This window comes from Orcinus orca, chromosome 20 (assembly GCF_937001465.1).
Source record: "Orcinus orca chromosome 20, mOrcOrc1.1, whole genome shotgun sequence".
Lineage (NCBI taxonomy): Eukaryota > Metazoa > Chordata > Mammalia > Artiodactyla > Delphinidae > Orcinus > Orcinus orca.
The window spans coordinates 37,125,836-37,148,879 of record NC_064578.1 but is presented as its reverse complement, the minus strand read 5'-3'; the positions used below and the strand labels follow the sequence as shown (position 1 = coordinate 37,148,879).

The following is a 23,044-nucleotide window of genomic DNA, read 5'->3' as shown; positions in this document are numbered from 1 at the left end:
TGGTGCAGTGGTTAAGAATCCACCTGCCAATGCAGGGGACACGGGTGTGAGCCCTGGTCTGGGAAGATCCCACATGCCATGGAGCAACTAATCCCATTCACCACAACTACTGAGCCTGCATGCCACAACTACTGAAGCCCATGCACCTAGAGCCCACATTCCACAACAAAGAGAAGCCCCCACTCGCCACAACTAGAGAAAGCCCACATGCAGCAATGAAGACACAACACAGCCAAAAATAAATAAATTTTAAAAGTTAAATAATGGAAAAAGATATACAGAGCAAACACTAATCAAAAGAAAGTGGGCTTCCCTGGTGGCACAGTGGTTGGGAGTCTGCCTGCCGATGCAGGGTACACGGGTTCGTGCCCCGGTCTGGGAAGATCCCACATGCCGCGGAACGGGTGGGCCCGTGAGCCATGGCCGCTGAGCCTGCGTGTCCGGAGCCTGTGCTCCGCAACGGGAGAGGCCACAACAGTGAGGCCCGCATACTGCAAAAAAAAAAAGAAAAAGAAAGAAAGCTGGAGTGAGTATATTAATATCAAACAAGGTAGAATTCAGATCAAAGTAAATCACCAAGTCTTTATATAATGATAGAGGGACATTATAGAATCATAAAAGGGTCAATTTACCAAGAAGCCATAAATATCCAAATGTGCATGAACCTAACAACAGAGCTACAAAATACCTGCACTGAAAAATCATTTTTTGACAGATTGAACGTCTTCAAAATTCAAAAAAATATTTTAACTCTGAAAAGGATACTATTAAGAGAATGGGAAAAAAAGGCTAAGTAGTGGGGGAAATATTTGCAAGTTACATGTTCAACCAAGAACATATATCCAGAATATATAAAGAAATCTCAAAGTTCATCAATAAGAAAACAACTCTATTTAAAAATTGGTGGAAACTTGAACAAACACCATACCAAAGAGGATTTAAGGAAGGCAAACAAGTACGTGAAAAGATGTTCAACGTCATTAGCCATTAGGAATTGCAAGTCAAAACCATGATGAGGTACCACTGCAAACCTATTAAAATAGTTAAATAAAAAATAATGACAACACCAAGTAATGCAAAGATACAGAGCAATCAGTATATTTAAATATTGCTTGCGGAAATGCAAAATGGTACAGCTACTCTGGAAAACAGTCTGTCAGTTTCTTGTTGAGCTAAACATACATTTATCATATGACTCTTCAATTCTATGGCTAGGTATTTACTCTAGAAAAATGGAAATTTATGTTCATACAAAAATCTGTATACAAATGTTTATAGAAGCTCTAGTCACAATTACTAACTGGAAATATCCTTCAATGGATGAATTGTTATATAAATGAGCCAAAGATGGCCTCTGCATTTTGTCCCCTAGGTCAGGGGTCCCCAACCCCCGGGCCACGGACCGCTACTGGTCCATGGCTTGTTAGGAACCATGCCACACAACAAGAGGTGAACAGTAGGCAGGTGAGCGAGCAAAGCTTCATCTGTATTTACAGCTGCTCCCCATCACTCGCATTACCGCCTGAGCTCCACCTCCTGTCAGATCAGCGGCACATTAGATTCTCATAGGAGCGCAAACCCCTACTGTGAACTCTGCATGCATGCAAGGGATCTAGGTTGCGCACTGCTTGTGAGAATCTAATGCCTGATGATCTGAGGTGGAGCTGAGGCAGTGATGCTAGCACTGGGGAGTGGCTGCAAATACAGATAATCATTAGCAGAGAGGTTTGACTGAATAGAGACCATAATAAATCAATTGCTTGCAGACTCATACCAAAACCCTATCAGTAAGTGACAAGTGAAAACAAGCTCAGGGCTCCCACTGATTCTGTATTATGGTGAGTTGTACAATTATTTCATTATATATTACAATGTAACAATAATAGAAATAATGTGCACAATAAATGTAATGCACGTGAATCATCCTGAAACCATGCCCCTGCCCCAGTCAGTGGAAAACCTGTCTTCTACGAAACCGGTCCTGGTGCCAAAAAGGTTGGGGCCCTAGGTTGTTTATTTCCTTATTGAAGGTTGAGACCAGTTAGTTCAAAAGCCTACCTGCACCAAACTCAAATGTATACACATCCAATTATTTTAAAAATACCTCAAACAGGGCTTCCCTGGTTGCGCAGTGGTTGACAGTCCGCCTGCCGATGCAGGGGACACGGGTTCGTGCCCTGGTCCGGGAAGATCCCACATGCCGCGGAGCGGCTGGTCCCGTGAGCCATGGCCGCTGAGCCGGCGCGTCCGCAGCCTGTGCTCCGCAAAGGGAGAAGCCACAACAGTGAGAGGCCCGCGTACCGCAAAAAAAAAAAAAAAAAAAAAAAAAAAAAAAAAAAACCTCAAACAAGCAAATTCTTAGCCACTTAGAGTCTGCTTTGAATACCCTACAAAACCTCACCCAACGGATGTTAACGATTAATATGACAGTGCCCTTCATGAGGCCCAGGCTGCTCCTGCCCTTCTGGGTTCTCTGACTCAGAGACTCCCTGCCATGCTGCTGAGCAACTTTATCTAGACACGTTAAGTCCTCTCTCTGGCCCCTTCTCCCCTGGGAGTTCTCTTGCCCTCCTCACTTTCTAGATGGTGGCCCTCACCATAAGCTTCTGGACAGTCTCATGTTGTGAGACTATCTCATGCAAACTTGTTAAAGCACCACCTAATGAAGCTTGTGTATTACTGCCCCTCATGCTCAGATCTTTCTCCTAGCTTGGCCCCCATATACCCAGAACCCTCTATGTGAATATGAATGGATATGAAAACTGTGGCACATTCATATAATTGAATACTACTTAGCAATAAAAGTAACAAACTATTGATGCATACAACAATTTGAATGCTGAGTGAAAGAAGCCAGTATCAAAAGGTCACATACTACAGAGTTCATGTATAGGATAGCCACCAAAAGGCAAAACTATAGTGATAGAGACAAATCAGTAGTTGCCAAGGGTTAGGGATGGGGAGGGTATGACTGTAAAGGAACAACACAAGGAAAGTTTTTGGAACTATTTTGAATCTTGACCATGGTGATGGATACACAAATCTGCAGTGGTGTTAACACTGGTAGATCTGTACACCAAAAGAATGTGTCAATTCCAAAGGAGGCAAGAATATACAATGGAGAAAATACAGTCTCTTCAATAAGTAGTGCTGGGAAAACTGGACAGTTACATGTAAGAGAATGAAATTACAACATTCTCTAACACCACACACAAAAATAAACGCAGAATCGATTGAAGACCTAAACATAAGACTGGAAACCATAAAAATCCTAGAAGAAAACATAGACAGAACACTCTTTGAAATAAATCATAGCAATATTTTTTGGATTTGCCTCCTAAAGCAAGGAAATAAAAGCAAAAAGAAAGCAAATAGAACCTAAAACTAAACTTAAAATCTTTTGCACAGCAAAGGAAACCATCAACAAAACAAAAAGACAACCTACTGAATGGGAGAACATATTTGCAAATGGTATGACAGATAAGGGGTTAATAATCCAAAATACTTTAACAGCTCACACAACTCAACATCAAAAAAATAAACAACCCGGTTAAAAACATGGGGAGAAGACACTTTTCCAAAGACATACAGGTAGCCAACAGGCATATGAAAAGATGCTCAACATCTTTAATCATCAGATAGATGCAAATTAAAACCACAAAGACATATCACCTCACACATATCAGAATGGCTATCATCAAAAAGAACACAGATAACAAATGTTAGTAAAGGGAAACCCTCCTACACCGTTGGTGGGAAAGTAAATTGGTGCAGCACTGTGGAAAATATGATGGAGGTTTCTCAAAAAAACAAAAATAGAGCTACCATATGACCCAGCAATTCCACTCCTGGATATATATTTGAAAAAAAACTAAAACACTCATTCAAAAAGATACATGCACCCCAATTTTCATAGCAGAATTATTTACAGTTGCCAAGATATGGAAGCAACTTAAGTCCATCAACAGATGAATGGATAAAGAAAATGTGGTATACATATGCAATGGAATACTACTCAGCCATAAAAAAGAATGAAATTTTACCATTTGCAACAACATGGATGGACTTGGAGGATATTATGCTAATTGAAATGTCCGACAGAGAAAGATAAATACTATATGATATCACTTATATGTAGAATCTAAAAAAGAAAACAAAATAGTGAATATAACAAAAAAGAGACAGACTCACAGATACAGAAAACAAATCAGTGGTTACCAGTTGGGGGAGGGAAGGGGAGAGGGACAATATAGGTGCAGGGGATTAAAAGGTACAAACTATTGTGTATAAAATAAGCCACAAGAATATATTGTACAACACAGGGAATATAGCCAATATTTTATAATAACTATAAATGGAGCATAACCTTTAAAAATTATGAATCACCATATTGTACACCTGTAACTAATATAATATACATCAACTATACCTCAGTACAAAAATTTTAAATTAAAAACATAATAAAATGTATGAAAAAGTATCAATTCTACTGTGTGTTAGTTTTAAAAATAATTTTTTAAATAATTGACTGTTTAAACCAAAAAGAATAACATTGTATTATATCATTTATTATGTGCACAGATGCATAATATATGCCACAATAGCATAAAGGACAATAAAAAAGGAATAGAGTTTTACTGTTGGAAAGTTCTTGTGTTTTATAGGTAGTGGTACAATATTTACTCTAAGTAGACTGCAATAAGTATGTATATACTAACACTTAGAACATACAGTGAGGTTTTGCTAAAATATCAACAGATAAAATGAAACACTAGAAAATATTTGATTAATCCATATGAAGGAAAGAAGGAAGAACAACAAATATACAAAACCAGTTGCAATAACTAGAAAAGCAAACAGCAAGCTGATACACTTAAACCCAATCATATCAGTAATTACATTTAATGTAAATGTACTGAACCTTCCAAGTAAAATGCAGTAATAGTCAGACAAGATATAAAATGCAACACCCAACCCTATTCTATCTAGAAGTGACATACTTTATACGCAAAACCACAGATTATTTGTAAGTGGTAAGATGTAAACAGATATTCAATGCAAATAATAAACCTGAGAAAATTGTTGTGACTATATTCCTATCAAAGTAACCTCAAAACAAAGAAAATTACCAAAGAGAATGAAGGACATTTCACAATGATTAAATGGTCAATTCATCAGGAAGACATAATATCCTAAATATATATGCACTTAATAGACCTTCAAAGTATATGAAAAAAATACTGACAGAACTAAAGGGAAAAATAGACAAATCTATGATCGTGGCTGGAGAATTTAACACTTTTTCTATAATTGATATGACAATTATATAACTTGATAAAACACCAGAAGATTTAAACAAATTAACAATTGACTGATTAACAATAAATATGACAACCATAAACTGCAAAATATATCTTATTTATGTGCATATGAAACACTCACTTGGATACAATATGCTAGGACATAAAATGTCTCAATGGGTTAAAAGGGTTGAAATCATATCAGTATGTTCTCTAACCACAACAGAATTAAATTAGAAATCAATAGGATTAAGAGATCAAAAAAATGTACCAAATATTTGGAAATTAAACAAATACTTCTAACTAATGCATGAGTCAAAGAAAGAATCTCAAGGGAAATTGTGAAAACCTGTGAAGGGTCTGAGCTTTTATTCTACTTGCAAGCTAACAAGTTAGCCTGCCACAGTTTCATGCATGATGGCAGAAGACACAATACTCCTCAGTTAGAGACAAAGGAATAACAAGCAGCATGAACTTCCCATTCACCTATGCACCCCTTGTCCCTCCAGTCCCATGGGGGAAATGTGGAACAGCCCAAATGGATGCTATACACACAGTGATTTTGTGTGATACTTGAGGAACCCTGAGCTTAGAAAACCCTGCAAGCAAACCTGTCCAACTTTTCCTCAGAGGGAGTTATTTTTACTATATTAGACAACAAACGTTTCCTCTGCTGCAGAGAGATGCTATCTCTATTTTCTAAGGCTAATTGCTGTTCAGACATCCTGCCAATGCTTCTATATCCAAGATGTACAGATATGCAAGACAACCATAGAGAAGTGTATGAGAAATAGAAATTCTAAAATATTTAAAACTGAATACTTATGAAAATAAGGCATATGAAATTTTGCAAGATGCAGCTAAAGCAGTTCTTTGAGGGGAATGTATAGGTTTCAATGCTTATATTAGCAAAGAAGATGGGCTTTGAAACAGTTATCTAAGCTTCCACTTTAAAAAGCTAGAAAAAGAAAAGCAAATTAAATCCAAAGTAAGTGGAAATTCTTATATTTTACATGTAGTGATGTATTTATAAGAAGTAGTGAATAGGGCTTCCGGGAAGATGGCGGAAGAGTAAGACACGGAGATCACCTTCCTCCCCACTGATACACCAGAAATACATCTACACGTGGAACAACTCCTACAGAACACCTACTGAATGCTGGCAGAAGACCTCAGACCTCCCAAAAGGCAAGAAACCCCCCCACATACCTGGGTAGGGCAAAAGAAAAAAGAATAAACAGAGACAAAAGAATAGGGATGGGACCTGCACCAGTGGGAGGGAGCTGTGAAGGAGGAAATGTTTCCACACACTAGGAAGCCCCTTCGCAGGTGGAGACTGCGGATGGCGGAGGGGGAAGCTTCGGGGCCACGAAGGACAGCGCAGCCACAGGGGTGCGGAGAGCAAAGCGGAGAGATTCCCGCACAGAGGATCAGGGCCGACCGGCACTCACCAGCCCGAGAGGCTTGTCTGCTCCCCCGCCGGGGCGGGCGGGGCTGGGAGTTGAGGCTCGGGCTTCGGTCGGAGCGCCGGGAGAGGACTAGGTTTGGTAGCGTGAACACAGCCTGCAGGGAGTTAGTGGGCCACAGCTGGCCGGGAGTGAGTCCGGGAAAAAGTCTGGACCTGCCGAAGAGGCAAGAGACTTTTTCTTACCTCTTTGTTTCCTGGTGCGTGAGGAGAGGGGATTAAGAGCGCTGCTTAAAGGAGCTCCAGAGACGGGCGCCAGCCGCAGCTAAAAGCACGGACCCCAAAGACGGGCATGAGACGCTAAGGCTGCTGCTGCCGCCACCAAGAAGCCTGTGTGCGAGCACAGGTCACTATCCACACCCCGCTTCCGGGGAGCCTGTGCAGCCCGCCACTGCCAGTGTCCCGGGATCCAGGGTCAACTCCTCCGGGAGAACGCGCGGCGCGCCTCAGGCTGGTGCAACGTCACACAGTCCTCTGCCGCCGCAGGCTCACCCCGCACTCCGTGCCCCTCCCTCCCCCTGGCTTGAGTGAGCCAGAGCCCCCGAATCAGCGCCTCCTTTAACCACGTCCTGTCTGAGGGAAGAACAGACGCCCTCCAGCGACCTACACGCAGAGGCGGGGCCAAATCCAAAGCTGAGCCCCTGGGAGCTGTGAGAACAAAGAGGAGAAAGGGATATCTCTCCCAGCAGCCTCAGAAGCCGCGGAAAAAGCTCCACAATCAATTTGATGTACCATGCATCTGTGGAATACATGAATAGACAAAGAATCATCCCAAATTAAGGAGGTGGACTTTGAAAGCAACATTTATTATTTTTTCCCTTTTTCCTCTTTTTGTGAGTGTGTATGTGTATGCTTCTGTGTGAGATTTTGTCTGTATAGCTTTGCTTTCACCATTTGTCCTAGGGTTCTATCCGTCCATTTATTAAAAAAAATTTTTTTCTTAATAATTATTTTTTATTTTAATAACTTTATTTTACTTTATCTTCTTTCTTTCTTTCCTTCCTTCCCTCCTTTAGACAACGAATCATCCCAAATTGAGGAGGTGGACTTTGAGAGCAAGATTTATGATTTTTTCCCCTTTTCCTCTTTTTGTGAGTGTGTATGTGTATGCTGCTGTGTGAGATTTTGTCTGTATAGCTTTGCTTCCACCATTTGTCCTAGGGTTCTATCCGTCCATTTTTTTTTTTCTCTTAAGAATTATTTTTTTATTTTAATAACTTTATTGTATTTTATCTTACTTTATTTGATTTTATTTTATCTCCTTTCTTATTTTCCTTCCTTCCTTCCTCCCTCCATCCCTCCCTAATTTCTTTCTTTCTTTCTTTCTCTCTTTCTACTTTTACTAATTCTTTCTTTCTACTTTTTCTCGCTTTTATTCTGAGCCGTGTAGATGAAAGGCTCTTGGTGCAGCAGCCAGGAGTCAGTTCTGTGCCTCTGAGGAGGGAGAGCCAACTTCAGGACACTGGTCCACAAGAGACCTCCCAGCTCCACATAATATCAAATGGCGAAAATCTCCCAGAGATCTCCATCTCAACACCAGCACCCAGCTTCACTCAACGACCAGCAACCTACAGTGCATAACATCCTATGCCAAACAACTAGCAAGACAGGAACACAACCCCACCCATTAGCAGAGAGGCTGCCTAAAATCAAAATAATTCCACAGACACCCCAAAACACACCACCAGACATGGACTTGCCCACCAGAAAGACAAGATCCAGCCTCATCCACCAGAACACAGGCACTAGTCCCCTCCACCAGGAAGACTACACAACCCACTTAACCAACCGTATCCACTGAGGACAGACACCAAAAACAATGGGAACTACGAACCTGCAGCCTGCAAAAAGGAGACCCCAAACACAGTAAGATAAGCAAAATGAGAAGACAGAAAAACACACAGCAGATGAAGGAGCAAGATAAAAACCCACCAGACCTAACAAATGAAGAGTAAATAGGCAGTCTACCTGAAGAATTCAGAATAATGATAGTAAAGATGATCCAAAATCTTGGAAATAGAATAGACAAAATGCAAGAAACATTTAACAAGGACCTAGAAGAACTAAAGATGAAACAAACAATAATGAACAACACAATAAATGAAATGAAAAATACTCTAGATGGGATCAATAGCAGAATAACTGAGGCAGAAGAATGGCTAAGTGACCTGGAAGATAAAATAGTGGAAATAACTACTGCAGAGCAGAATAAAGAAAAAAGAATGAAAAGAACTGAGGACAGTCTCAGAGACCTCTGGGACAACATCAAATGCACCAACATTTGAATTATAGGGGTTCCAGAAGAAGAAGAGAAAAAGAAAGGGACTGAGAAAATATTTGAAGAGATTATAGTTGAAAACTTCCCTAATATGGGAAAGGAAATAATTAATCAAGTCCAGGAAGCACAGAGAGTCCCATACAGGATAAATCTGAGGAGAAATACGTGAAGACACATATTAATCAAAGTGTCAAAAATTAAATACAAAGAAAACACATTAAAAACAGCAAGGGAAAAACAACAAATAATACACAAGGGAATTCCCATAAGGTTAACAGCTGATCTTTCAGCAGAAACTCTGCAAGCCAGAAGGGACTGGCAGGACTAAATTAAAATGATGAAGGAGAAAAACCTACAACTAAGATTACTCTACCCAGCAAGGATCTCATTCAGATTTGATGGAGAAATTAAAACCTTTACAGACAAGCAAAAGCTGAGATTGTTCAGCACCACCAAACCAGTTTTACAACAACTGCTAAAGGAACTTCTCTAGGCAAGAAACACAAGAGAAGGAAAAGACCTACAATAACGAACCCAAAACAATTAAGAAAATGGGAATAGGAACATACATATCGATAATTACCTTAAATGTAAATGGACTAAATGCTCCCACCAAAAGACACAGATTGGCTAAATGGATACAAAAACAAGACCCATATATTTGCTGTCTACAAGAGACCCACTTCAGACCTAGAGACACATATAGACTGAAAATGAGGGGATGGAAAAAGATATTTCATGCAAATGGAAACCAAAAGAAAGCTGGAGTAGCAATTCTCATATCAGACAAAATAGACTTTAAAATAAAGACTATTACAAGAGACAAAGAAGGACACTACATAATGATCAAGGGATCGATCCAAGAAGAAGATATAACAATTGTAAATATTTATGCACCCAACATACATACCTCAATACATAAGGCAAATACTAACAGCCATAAAAGGGGAAATCGACAGTAACACAGTAACACATTCATAGTAGGGGACTTTAACTCCCCACTTTCACCAATGGACAGATCATCCAAGATGAAAATAAATAAGGAGACATAAGCTTTAAATGATACATTAAACAAGATGGACTTAATTGATATTTATAGGACATTCCATCCAAAAACAACAGAATACACATTTTTCTCATGTGCTCATGGAACATTCTCCAAGATAGATCATATTTTGGGTCACAAATCAAGCCTTGGTAAGTTTAAGAAAATTGAAATTGTATCAATTATCTTTTCCGACAACAACGCTATGAGACTAGATATCAATTACAGGAAAAGATCATTAAAAAATACAGACACATGGAGGCTAAACAATACACTACTTAGTAACGAAGTGATCACTGAAGAAATCACAGAGGAAATCAAAAAATACCTAGAAACAAATGACAATGGAGACATGAAAACACAAATTCTATGGGATACAGCAAAAGAAGTTCTAAGAGGGAAGTTTATAGCAATACAGTCCTACCTTAAGAAACAGGAAACATCTTGAATAAACAACCTAACCTTGCACCTAAAGCAATTAAAGAAAGAAGAACAAAAAAACCCAAAAGTTAGCCGAAGGAAAGAAATCAAAAAATCAGACCAGAAGTAAATGAAAAAGAAATGAAGGAAACGATAACAAAGATCAAGAAAACTAAAAGCTGGTTCTTTGAGAAGATAAACAAAACTGATAAACCATTAGCCAGACTCAACAAAGAAAAACGGGAGAAAACTCAAATCAATAGAATTAGAAATGAAAAAGGAGAAGTAACAACTGACTCTGCAGTAGTACAAAAGATCATGAGAGATTACTACAAGCAATTCTATGCCAATAAAATGGACAACCTGGAAGAAATGGACAAATTCTTAGAAATGCACAACCTGCCAAAACTGTTCATAGAAAATATGAACAGACTAATCACAAGCAATGAAATTGAAACTGTGATTAAAAATCTTCCAACAAACAAAAGCCCAGGACCAGATGGCTTCACAGGCGAATTTTATCAAACATTTAGAGAAGAGATAACACCTATCCTTCTCAAAATCTTCCAAAATATAGCAGAGGGAGAAACACTCCCAAACTCATTCTATGAGGCCACCATCACCCTGATACCAAAACCAGACAAGGATGTCACAAAGAAAGAAAACTACAGGCCAATATCACTGATGAACATAGATGCAAAAATCCTCAACAAAATAGTAGCAAACAGAATCCAGCAGCACATTAAAAGGATCATACACTATGATCAAGTGGGGTTTATTCCAGGAATGCAAGCATTCTTCAATATACGCAAATCAATCAACATTATACACCATATTAACAAATTGAAGGAGAAAAACCATATAGTCATCTCAATAGATGCAGAGAAAGCTTTTGACAAAATTCAACACCGATTTATGATAAAAACCCTGCAGAAAGTTGGCATAGAGGGACTTTCCTCAACATAATAAAGGCCATATATGAAAAACCCACAGCCAACATCGTCCTCAATGGTGAAAACTGAAAGCATTTCCACTAAGATCAGGAACAAGACAAGGTTGCCCACTCTCACCACTCTTATTCAACATAGTTTTGCAAGTTTTAGCCACAGCAATCAGAGAAGAAATGGAAATAAAAGGAATCCAAATCGGAAAAGAAGAAGTAAAGCTGTCACTGTTTGCAGATGACATGATACTATACGTAGAGAATCCTAAAGATGCTACCAGAAAACTCGTAGAGCTAATCAATGAATTTGGTAAAGTAGCAGGATACAAAATTAATGCACAGAAATCTCTGGCATTCCTATACACTAATGATGAAAATCTGAAAGTGAAATCAAGAAAACACTCCCATTTACCATTGCAACAAAAAGAATAAAATATCTAGGAATAAACCTACCTAAGGAGACAAAAGACCTATATGCAGAAAATTATAAGACACTGATGAAAGAAATTAAAGATGATACAAATAGATGGAGAGATATACCATGTTCTTGGATTGGAAGAATCAACATTGTGAAAATGACCCTACTACCCAAAGCAATCTACAGATTCAATGCAATCCCTATCAAACTACCACTGGCATTTTTCACAGAACTAGTAGAAGAAAATTTCACAATTTGTATGGAAACACAAAAAACCCCGAAGAGCCAAAGCAATCTTGAGAACGAAAAACGGAGCTGGAGGAATCAGGCTCCCTGATATCAGACTCCCTGACATCAGACTATACTACAAAGCTACAGTATTCAGGACAGTATTGTACTGGCACAAAAACAGAAATATAGGTCAATGGAACAGGATAGAAAGCCCAGAGATAAACCCACGCACATATGGTCACCTTATCTTTGATAAAGGATGCAGGAATGTACAGTGGAGAAAGGACAGCCTCTTCAATAAGTGGTGCTGGGAAAACTGGACAGGTACATGTAAAAGTATGAGATTAGATCACTCCCTAACACCATATACAAAAATAAGCTCAAAATGGATTAAAGACGTAAATGTAAGGCCGGAAACTGTCAAACTTAGAGGAAAACATAGACAGAACACTCTATGACATAAATCACAGTAAGATCCTTTTTGACCCACCTCCTAGAGAAATGGAAATAAAAACAAAAATAAACAAATGGGACCTAATGAAACTTCAAAGCTTTTGCACAGCAAAGGAAAACATAAACAAGATCAAAAGACAACCCTCAGAATGGGAGAAAATATTTGCAAATGAAGCAACCGACAAAGGATTAATCTCCAAAATTTACAAGCAGCTCATGCAGCTCAATAACAAAAAACCGAACAACCCAATCCAAAAATGGACAGAAGACCTAAATAGACATTTCTCCAAAGAAGATATACAGACTGCCAACAAACACATGAAAGAATGCTCAACGTCATTAATCATTAGAGAAATGCAAATCAAAACTACAATGAGGGGGCTTCCCTGGTGGTGCAGTGGTTGAGAGTCCGCCTGCCTATGCAGGGGACATGGGTTCATGCCCTGGTCCAGGAAGATCCCACATGCTGCGGAGCGGCTGGGCCCGTGAGCCATGGCCGCTGGGCCTGTGCGTCCGGAGCCTGTTCTCCGCAACGGGAGAGGCCGCAAGAGTGAGAGGCCCCAGTACCACAAAAAAAAAAAAAAAAAAAAAAAAAAAAAACTACAATGAGATATCATCTCACACCATTCAGAATGTCCATCATCAAAAAATCTAGAAACAATAAATGCTGGAGAGGGTGTGGAGAAAAGGTAACCCTCTTGCACTGCTGGTGGGAATGTGAATTGATACAGCCAAAGTGGAGAACAGTATGGAGTTTTCTTAAAAAACTACAAATACAACTACCATATGACCCAGCAATCCCACTACTGGGCATATACCCTGAAAAAACCATAATTCAAAAAGAGTCATGTACCAAAATGTTCATTGCAGCTCTATTTACAATAGCCAGGAGATGGAAACAACCTAAGCGTCCATCATCAGATGAATGGATAAAGAAGATGTGGCACATATATACAATGGACTATTACTCAGCCATAAAAAGAAATGAAATTGAGCTATTTGTAATGAGGTGGATAGACCTAGTGTCTGTCATACAGAGTGAAGTACGTCAGAAAGAGAAAGACAAATACCATATGCTAACACATATATATGGAATTTTAGGGGAAAAAATGTCATGAAGAACCTAGGAGTAAGACATTAATAACGACACAGAGCTACTAGAGAATGGACTTGAGGATATGGGGAGGGGGAAGGGTAAGCTGTGACAAAGCAAGAGAGAGGCATGGACATATATACACTACCAAACGTAAGGTAGATAGCTAGTGGAAAGCAGCTGCATAGCACAGGGAGATCAGCTCGGTGCTTTGTGACCGCCTGGCGGGGTGGGATAGGGAGGGTGGGAGAGAGGGAGACGTAAGAGGGAAGAGGTATGGGAACATATGTATATGTATAACTGATTCACTTTGTTATGGAGCAGAAACTAACACACCATTGTAAAGCAATTATACTCCAATAAAGATGTAAAAAAAAAAAAACCTGTAAAAAAAAAAATGAAGTAGTGACTAAAAGGAAGGAAATAATGAAAATAGACAAAAATCAGTATAATAGAAACACAATAAATTAAATATAGTCAAAAGTTTAGTGTTTTTAAAGATTGATAATATTAATAAGGGACTTCCCTGTTGCTCCTGTGCATAAGACTCTGCACTCCCAATGCACGGGGCCTGGGTTCGATCCCTGGTCAGGGAACTAGATCCCACATGCATGCCGCAACTAGAGCTTCCATGCCAAAACTAAGAGTTCGCATGCTGCAACTAAAAAGATTCTGCATGCCACAACTAAAGATCCCATATGCCACAACTAAGACCTGGCGCAGCCAAAATAAATAAATTAATTAATTAAAAAAAATAAGCTACAAGAGTATATTTTGAAAAAATAAAATTAATAAACCCCAAGCAAGAAAAAAATAGAGAAAATATTTACCAATATTGTAAATGAAAGAAGGGATATCATTGCTGATTCCTCAAATACTAAAAGCATACGGTAATGTCACAAGCAACTTTAGGTTAATAAATTTGACAACTTAAATGAAATGCAAAAGTTTCTTGAAAAACACAACTTTTCAAAATGTAAAAGGAAAGTAATAGAAATCTAAATATTCCTATATTTATTAGTTGAATACCTTATCAAGAGAAAAAAACTATTGTGAAGAAAGCTCAGAAAATTGGGAATAAAACATAAATTCCTCAATCTGATAAAGAATATCTATGAAATACCTACATTGCAGTCATTTTTTACAGTGAAATATTAAATGCTGTTCCTTTAAGAATGGAGACAAGTCAAGGATATCTATTCTCACCACTCTTATTTAACATTGTCCTGAGAGTTCTATCCAGTTCAATAAGGCAAAGAAAAGAAGTAAAATCATAAAAATTGAAAAGGAATAAGTAAAATTGTCTTTATTCATAAACAATATGATTGTTTCCTTGGAGAAATCTAAGTAATCTGCAAAAAAAATTAGTAAGATCACAGGATACAAGGTATCCTTATTATACAAAAATAAATAGTATTTCTCAACTGAAAAATAATTTTCTAAAAAATCCATTTGTAATAACATCAAAAAAATATAGGAGTAAATTTAACAAAAGACATGCAAAAGCACTGAAAACTAAGAACATTGCTGAGAGAAGTTAATGAAATTTTAAATAAATGGAGAGATATGAAACAGCCATTGATTGGAGGATTCATATTGTTAATATGTCAATTCTCTATAAATTTCTCTACAGAGTTGATGCAATACAAATCAGAATCTCAACAGGAACTTTTATAGAAATTAACAAGTTGATCCTAAAACGTATATAAAGGACCTAGAATAAACAAAACAATCTTGAATGAGAACAAATTTGGACGACTCTCAGTAACTGATATCAAAACTTATCATAAAACATACAGCAAGCGTTTTCCTGGTGGCGCAGTGGTTGGGAGTCCGCCTGCCGATGCAGGGGACACAGGTTCGTTCCCCGGTCCGGGAGGATCCCGCGTGCCGCAGAGCGGCTGGGCCCGTGAGCCACAACTACTGGGTCCATGCACCACAACTACTGGAGCCCACGCACCTGGAGCCCATGCTCCGCAACGGGAGAGGCCACCGCAATGAGAAGCCCGCACACCCGCAACGAGGAGTGGCCCCCATTCGCCGCAACTAGGGAAAGCCCGTGCGCAGCAACGAAGACCCAACTCAGCCAAAAATAAATAAATACATACGTTAAAAAAAAATACAGCAAAAAAACAATGTGATACTTGCATAAGGATAAACAAATAGATCTACAGAAAAGAATAGAGAATCCAGAAGGTATATATTTGATTTGTTTAGTTTTCAATAAAGTACCAAGGCAATTCAATAGGGAAATGAAATCCTTCCATAAAGAGTTCTGGAAAACTGGATAAACATATAGACAGAAAAAAACAGAATTTTGGTCTCTACCTCAAGACAAACATTTTTCTACACAAAAATTAATACATGTTTTATCATAGCCTAAACATAAAAATTAAAACTATAAACCTTTTAGAAGAAACATAGGATAATATCTTCAAGGCAAAGATTTACTAGGGAGAACCCAAAAAGTATGTGCCTTAATAAAAAATACTGATTAATTGGACTTCATTAAAATTAAAAATTTCTGTTCTTAAAAAGACTCCACTGTAAAGTAATTATACTCCAATAAAGATGTTAAAAAAATTAAATAAATAAAATAAAAAATATACAAAAGAAAAAAAAACCACCACTAAGAAAATGAAAAAGCAAGTCATAGACTGAGAGAAAATATTTACAATACATATATTAAATGACTTATATCCAGGTTAAAGAACTCCCAGTAATCAATAATAAGAAGAAAAACAATCCAATTTTAAAATGAGCAAAGACCTGAACAGATGCTTCACAAAAGAAGATATGTGAATGGCAAATAGATGCTTGAAAAGGTTCCTAACATCCTTAATCAACAGGGACATTCAAATCAAAACAATGAGATGCCACAACATAGCACAAGAATGACTAAAATTAAGAGGTTGGCTAGAATGTAGAGAAACTGAAACATTTTACACTCCCACATTGCCGATGGGAAATGAAAACTTATGTTCATAAAAAGACTTGTACAAGAATTTTATTTATAATAAAAACTGGAAGCAACCTTAATATTCATCCTTAGGAGAATCGATTAACAAACTGTGGGGTACTCATACTATGGAATACTACTTTGGTATTTCACTTAAGTAAATTAAATATCAACGATTGACACATGCAATAATCTGGGTGAATCTCCAAAACAATATGCTGAGTGAAAGAAGCCTGACACAGAAGAATATATACAATATGATTCCAGAATATGAAAGTCAAGAGCAGACAAAAAGAACCTATGGTAATAGAAATCAGGACAGTGGCTTCCAATGAGGAAGCAGATTGATAGAAGGGGACATGAGGAACTTTGGGGGATGATGTAAATGTTTTATCGTTGAGTGAGTGTTAGTTCCATGGCTCTATACATTTGTCAAAACTCAGCAAATTATATACCTAAGATCTGTCTATTTCATTATAGTGAAAATTCACTTCAATTTTAGAAATAAAATAAATAAACTAAAGAAATGAGAAAAGGACATCCAAGTCTTACAACCTAACCTGCCAATCTTACTACTGTCACCTAAAAGCCACCATAAAAGATTTTCTTTCAGTACCTTTTCTCCAGGGCAAAAAATGCAAAGTCTCTTGAAAGAGACTATTATACATCATTTGTATCTTAGTATGTACTATTTTATTTAAAGCTCTCTACATAGGCCCTATAAATATATCTTCACTCTGCCCCCAGTGAGAAGGAGTGGACTTTAGGAAAGTCAAGTCCAAGAAAATTCACTGGACCATAGTATGAAGAAATGAAGTTTTCCACGTGATGATGGAAGGGATTAAAGTTCTAAGTCCTTGTTTTAGTTATCTATGACTGTGTAACAAAGCACTCCAAAACTTCATGGCTTAAAACAGCAACAATTTATTATTTCTCATGATTCTGCAATCTAAGGAGAGCATAACTGGGTGGTTTTCTGTTCCATGAGGTGATGCTGGGGCTGGAATGTCCAACATGAATTCTTCACTCACTCACAGGTCTAGCACCTAAGCTGGGAGGGCTAGAATTGGAGACTGGCCTGTTGTCTCTTTCTTTCCATGTGGTCACTCAATATAATTAATCTGCCTTCCTCCTAGCATGACAGTCTTTTACACGAGGGCTGTCATACACGAGAGGGCTTCTTACACGAGAGCTAGCTTCCAAGAAAGAAGAAGCAAAAGCTACCAGTCCTTTGAAAGTCTAGGCCCAGAACTGGCACAATGTCACTTCTGCCACATTCTATTGGGCAAAGCAAGTCACAAGACCAGCTCAGATTCAAGGAGGGGAGCCAGACACTACTTGATGTGAGGAGTGTCGTGTTTGTCCAGGGAGGGAAGGAGTTGATAGCAGTCATCCTTGGAGATGATCTGCCCCAGCACTTGCTGTAGGGGAGTGGAAAGGGCGCTCTCTGAGGCTGATGCACAAGACCTCTAGAGCTGCTTCCACTTGGACAAAATGGGAGGACCAGACCAGTTCTAAACCTTAGGGAGAAAAGCTCTCCCTGCCTTGCCTGCCTTTCTTACCCGGCTTTTCCCTGGAACCATATGTCTCTACATTGAGTGGTTAATGGGCCTGGGCCCAGAAAGTGGGAAAAAGACACATAGGGCTGCACGTGGTAAAAGAAGCCACAGGGGATTGGGACCACTTTGGGATTTGGGCCAAAGCTCCTCCTAAAAAGCTTTCATTTGGCATGTCCTCTGATGTCTCAGGGACCCAAGGAACGGGGACTGTGCCAGAACAGAATTCTGGTGTGTAGAGATCCTGAGTCTCAGCCGTATGCCCCTAAGACCTCCCCACGACTGGACTGCTGTGAATGAAGGTTTCTGTGGATCAGCCTCTGTTTTTCGAGGTGGGTTGAATGGGGTGAGATGGAACATGGCAACACCAGGTGCAGCAGAGGGCCATGGGGAGCATTCCTCTTTCTGACCCAGAGCAGAAGCTGAGTGATGGGCCACCTCTAACACTGCGTTCAGGGCAGTTTCCCTAGCTCTTAACTGGGGTGATTTTGACACCCCAGGGGACCTTTGCCAATGTCTACAGTCACAGTTGGGAGGATGCTGCTGCCTCTAGTGAGTATAGGCCAGGGACAGTGCTAAATATCCCATAGTGCACAAGACAGCTCCACAACAAAAATTTATCTGGTCCAAACAGCCAGCAGTGTTGAGGTTGAGAAGCTCTACGTGATCTTCACCTTCCCCTTTTGCCCTGACATAGCTGTGAGCGGGCTACTTAGAAAAGGGGGAAAGTACCGCAAATAAAAAGCACATTTATGCGTTTAGTCAAATAAACAGAAAGACCCATAAAGACAGCTGGGCTTCTGCTTCATCCCCTCTCTTCTGTTTCCATTTTACCATCCCTTCCATCTGGGAACATTGTTTCCCCTATGCTCTGACGAGCAGCAAATGATTGTAACAGTGCTTGATCCTTGTTTACCTCCATTTCCCCTACCCCGCCTCCCCCGCCACCCGCACATTTTTTCCTCCCCAGTTAAAAGATCTGGTTCCCTGTGAAAACCGCAAGTGAGGCCAGGGCTGCATTAGTGATTGATTTTCACCCCTCCCAGCAAGCTGTGCTCTTTGACTTTGAGTGGGGGCTTTTCAGACAGATAGGCCGCAGTGTCCTTCCAGCACCATTTTGGGCAGCAAGGATCTTTGGTGGGCAATTTCTTTTTTCTTCTATTGCTCTGCTATTAGCACAGTAATAACGATCATAACATTTCCATCCTTTCAGAACTCTTACAGCAGATGACATCCGTGAAAGGGACTTGAGCTTCTGCCCATGACGTCTTTGTCATTTTGTTGAGCTCTGGGACAGCAGCAGCCCCGCTGCTCATTAACACGCCGCTGGTAATGAGGTTTCACTGACACTTCTGGGAGCTTGATTTGTCAGAGGGCAGCAAACCTCGGCCTGGAGGACATGAGCCGAGCCCTGTCCTTTCCCTGATGTGACAATACTGGCATTTTCCTGGCTGAGGGGGCATATTGCTCTCTCCCCAAGCCTGCACTGAATTCTCATCACTTGTGTGAATTATTCCAAATCATGCCCAGCCCTGGTGAAATAAGTGAGGCCACATTCATTTTTCAGAGTATTACACAGACATTAAATAAGATAAAGTGTATCTTTACTAGTAAGGTGTAAAATAACCAAGATATGTGAAGTTCCACAAAAGATTTCATAACAACCTGCATAAATGATCTTGCTTATAAACATCCCCTATCATTAATATATTAATGTAGGCATATAGAACATCTGGAGGAATATCATAAAAACTGTTGATAGTGATGATCCTAGGACTGGAAAGGAGGTGGGGGAAGTGGTAGGGAAGTGTCCCTTTCTATGTCTGTATTGGACGTGTGTCAACTGCCCGTCCAGCATCCAGTCCACCTTCTGGTAAGCACCTCCAGCTCTCCCCTCTCCTCTTTCCTCTCCCCGCCTCTACCCTCTCCCCCACTGCCCTTATCCTCCTCACCCTCTTTCTGTCTTCTCATTTAAAAGTACCAAAAAGCCTTCTAATAATTTCATTAGTTTCACACACAAATGGTATTATAATCTAAAAGTTGTTGCTATGTAGCATACAACAAAAATACAAATGATGAATACTTGTGAAAGCAGAAACAAGGTGAAAATGATAGAATAGCTGAGCTAGAAGGGACCTTGATTCTAGCACAACCCCCTGGTATGGAAGATGGCACAGCCTTCAATGAAATATTTTCCTTCATATGGTTCTGGTGGCACAGAGTAAAGTGGCAAATCGGGCAGTCATCAGTCTAACATAGAAAGGGCTCAGTTGTCAGCCTACCCAGAAGAGTCAATTAAGAAGCTGGCTTTTACTCTGATGCAGAGAGCTCCAGCATGGACTGCAGCCTGTGCCCCATCAGGTTTTAGCCACAAGACCTTGAACAAGTCTTAGATCACGTCTATATAGTAAATGCGAGGTGACTGCCCATGTAAGTCTGACCTTTACTACTCAAGGCAGGAGCCAGCAGAACCACATCCTTCTCCTCCCACTCCCAGTGCCTTGCTATGAACCACAAAACTGCATCCTTCCCAGGACAGGTATAGACATTGGTCATCCAGGAAAAAAAAAAAAAGAGAGAGAGAGACAACTATTGGTTTTCCTGGAAATCATCTTTTCCCCTGCATTCAGTAAGCATTTTCTGTTCCAGCAGCATTTGCATCAGTGGCCACAGCCTCCTCTTCAACGTGTGTTCGTCTCTCAGCTTCCAGGGTGCCCCAGGCTCTCCCTTCCACCTCTCCGGCCACTCTTTCCTAGACTTCTCCTTGGTGCCTCTTCCCCCAGCCCACCCTTAAACCCTGGTGTGGTCAGAGACTCGTCAAGCCCTCCTCTCTAATTGCACACCCCCTCCTCCAATGGCTTCCATTCATGTTCTTCCAAGATGGCTCTTCTGCACGTGACTTATTGTATCCAATAAGTGGTGTCCCTAAAAAGCTTGGTGTGGTGGGGAGAGCACCGGGCTGGGACCCAGAAGACCTAGAAGAGAGCCCATTTTCCCTGATATCTGGCTATGTGACGCTGGGAACAGCCCACTCCCTTCTCTGTGTATCCAAGTTATCACCTGTAAGATCACACTACTTCACAGGTCTGCCTGAGGACTACAGTGACAACATATGGGTGGATTATTTGTAAATCAAAAGGGTTGGGACCTGTGAGGGCTGATTATGCCTGGTGCCAGGTGGTGGGCCAGGGGCCCCTTGATGAGGGAGGTCAGTAAAGAACCTCTCCTGGGCAGTGGGCAGTCTGTGAACCAAATGTTAAAATGACAGTCACCACTGATGGGCTATCCATCCCCCTCCTCAAAATGATTCCAAAAATATTTTGAAACAAATAATTTTGGGAGAGAAAATATTTATGCAGAGAAAATATCTTTTAAAGCCCTACTGAAGCCAATGTTCCAAAAATATTTCTGGTGAAAATAAAATGCCTTCTGGGAGCATTGCAGGTGAGTTGAAACTTGGACTTAGAACATCTGTGCTGGAAGGTACTTAAAGGAACCTTGTGAGCTGCAGAACTCTGATGTGAAAAAGAATCTTACAAAAAAAACCATGATATAAAATGGATAATCATGGGAATTAGAAGGATACCAGGTCCCTCATCCCCTCCTGCTTGCCGTTTCCTTTCAGTCCCCGGGGGTTTCTGGGGAATTCGTTGCTTAGGCAAACATGGCTTACAAACCATTACTCTACTCTATCTTCCCCTTTGTTGGATAAGGAAACTGAGACAAAGGAAAAAAAACAGTGTCTAGAACAAAATCAAAGAGTGGGCTCATGATAGAACAGCCTGCATCCTGGGGCTGACGAGCCACACAGTCACCCTGGCTGGGGATGACTATAGGACCTCTAGCATGGCAGCCACCTGTTGACTTTGGGCAGCAGTGATGCCCATCTGTGACCCCAAAAGTTGGTCAGTCTTCCTGTGACGGTGTTTTTTCAATGGTCAAGAACACTCAGGAGGCCCCTGATAAGGAGGGTAGAAGCCCAGGTTTTTTAATCACAAGCAACAGAAAGAGACCCTAGAGATTTACATGAAGGATATGGGCTAGTTCAAAAAACAGGAACCAAAGGGCCCACAGCCTGGTCAGGATACCAGAGCTGTAATGAATGACCTCCAACTGCTTCTTCTCTCCTTCAATCATTCTACTCAAATCCAAAGTTCTCAGGTCATGAGTTCATCACTATGTGGCCAGGAAACCTTGACTAACAGAAAATCAAAGAGAAAACCAGATGCTGGTACCAAAAGCCAGGGGAACTGAAGCTGGATGGATGAAAAATCTTGCAACTATCCACTACGCGTATCTTCTTCTTTTTCACGACCCTCACAGCAGATTGTGTGTGGTAGAAGCACAGATCCGGTAAGTTGAAACCCAAGTCTAGGGGGAACTGACTTGCCCAATGACAGGAAGGGCTGACATAACAGCCTGGGTCTAAGGACCCGTGCACCTGCATCACTTAGATCGCACTGCAGGACTGCTTTATCAATCAAGTCTGTGCTCGGCACCAGCCGCCTAAGCTCACTGAAGCTTCCCGCTCCTCTCCAGGGCTAGTCCTGCAGCCTCTTCTCTTCCTGGTGGCTAAGACCCCTCGATAAACCATTCCTCCATTAACAACAGCAAGTGCAAGGCACTGAGCACTTCCATATATGTGTCTCTGGTGTGATGCAGGCAGGACAGGGGAAATACTCCTCCTGTTACAGAGGAAGAAACAGGGTGTGTTAGTTTCCTTTTGCTGCTGTAACAAATTGCCATGAATATAATGGTTTAAAACAACACAAATTTATTATCTTACAATTCTAGAGGTCAGAAATCTGTAATTGGGTCTTTAATGGGCTAAAATCAAGGTGTTGTCAGGGACAGTTCTTTCTGGAGGCTCTAGGGAAAAATCC

The 23,044-nt window shown here is 40.2% G+C and overlaps 1 long non-coding RNA gene across 1 annotated transcript in view; it reads right to left on the bottom strand.

The window, feature by feature from the left end:
- Window positions 1-231: 231 nt before the first annotated feature.
- Window positions 232-23,044, bottom strand: part of LOC117199427 (uncharacterized) — a 111,467-nt gene continuing 88,654 nt past the window's right edge. Inside the window, exon 3 of the long non-coding RNA XR_007474407.1 lies at window positions 232-491. This is a non-coding gene — a long non-coding RNA (uncharacterized LOC117199427). The remainder of the gene's footprint in view (window positions 492-23,044) is intronic.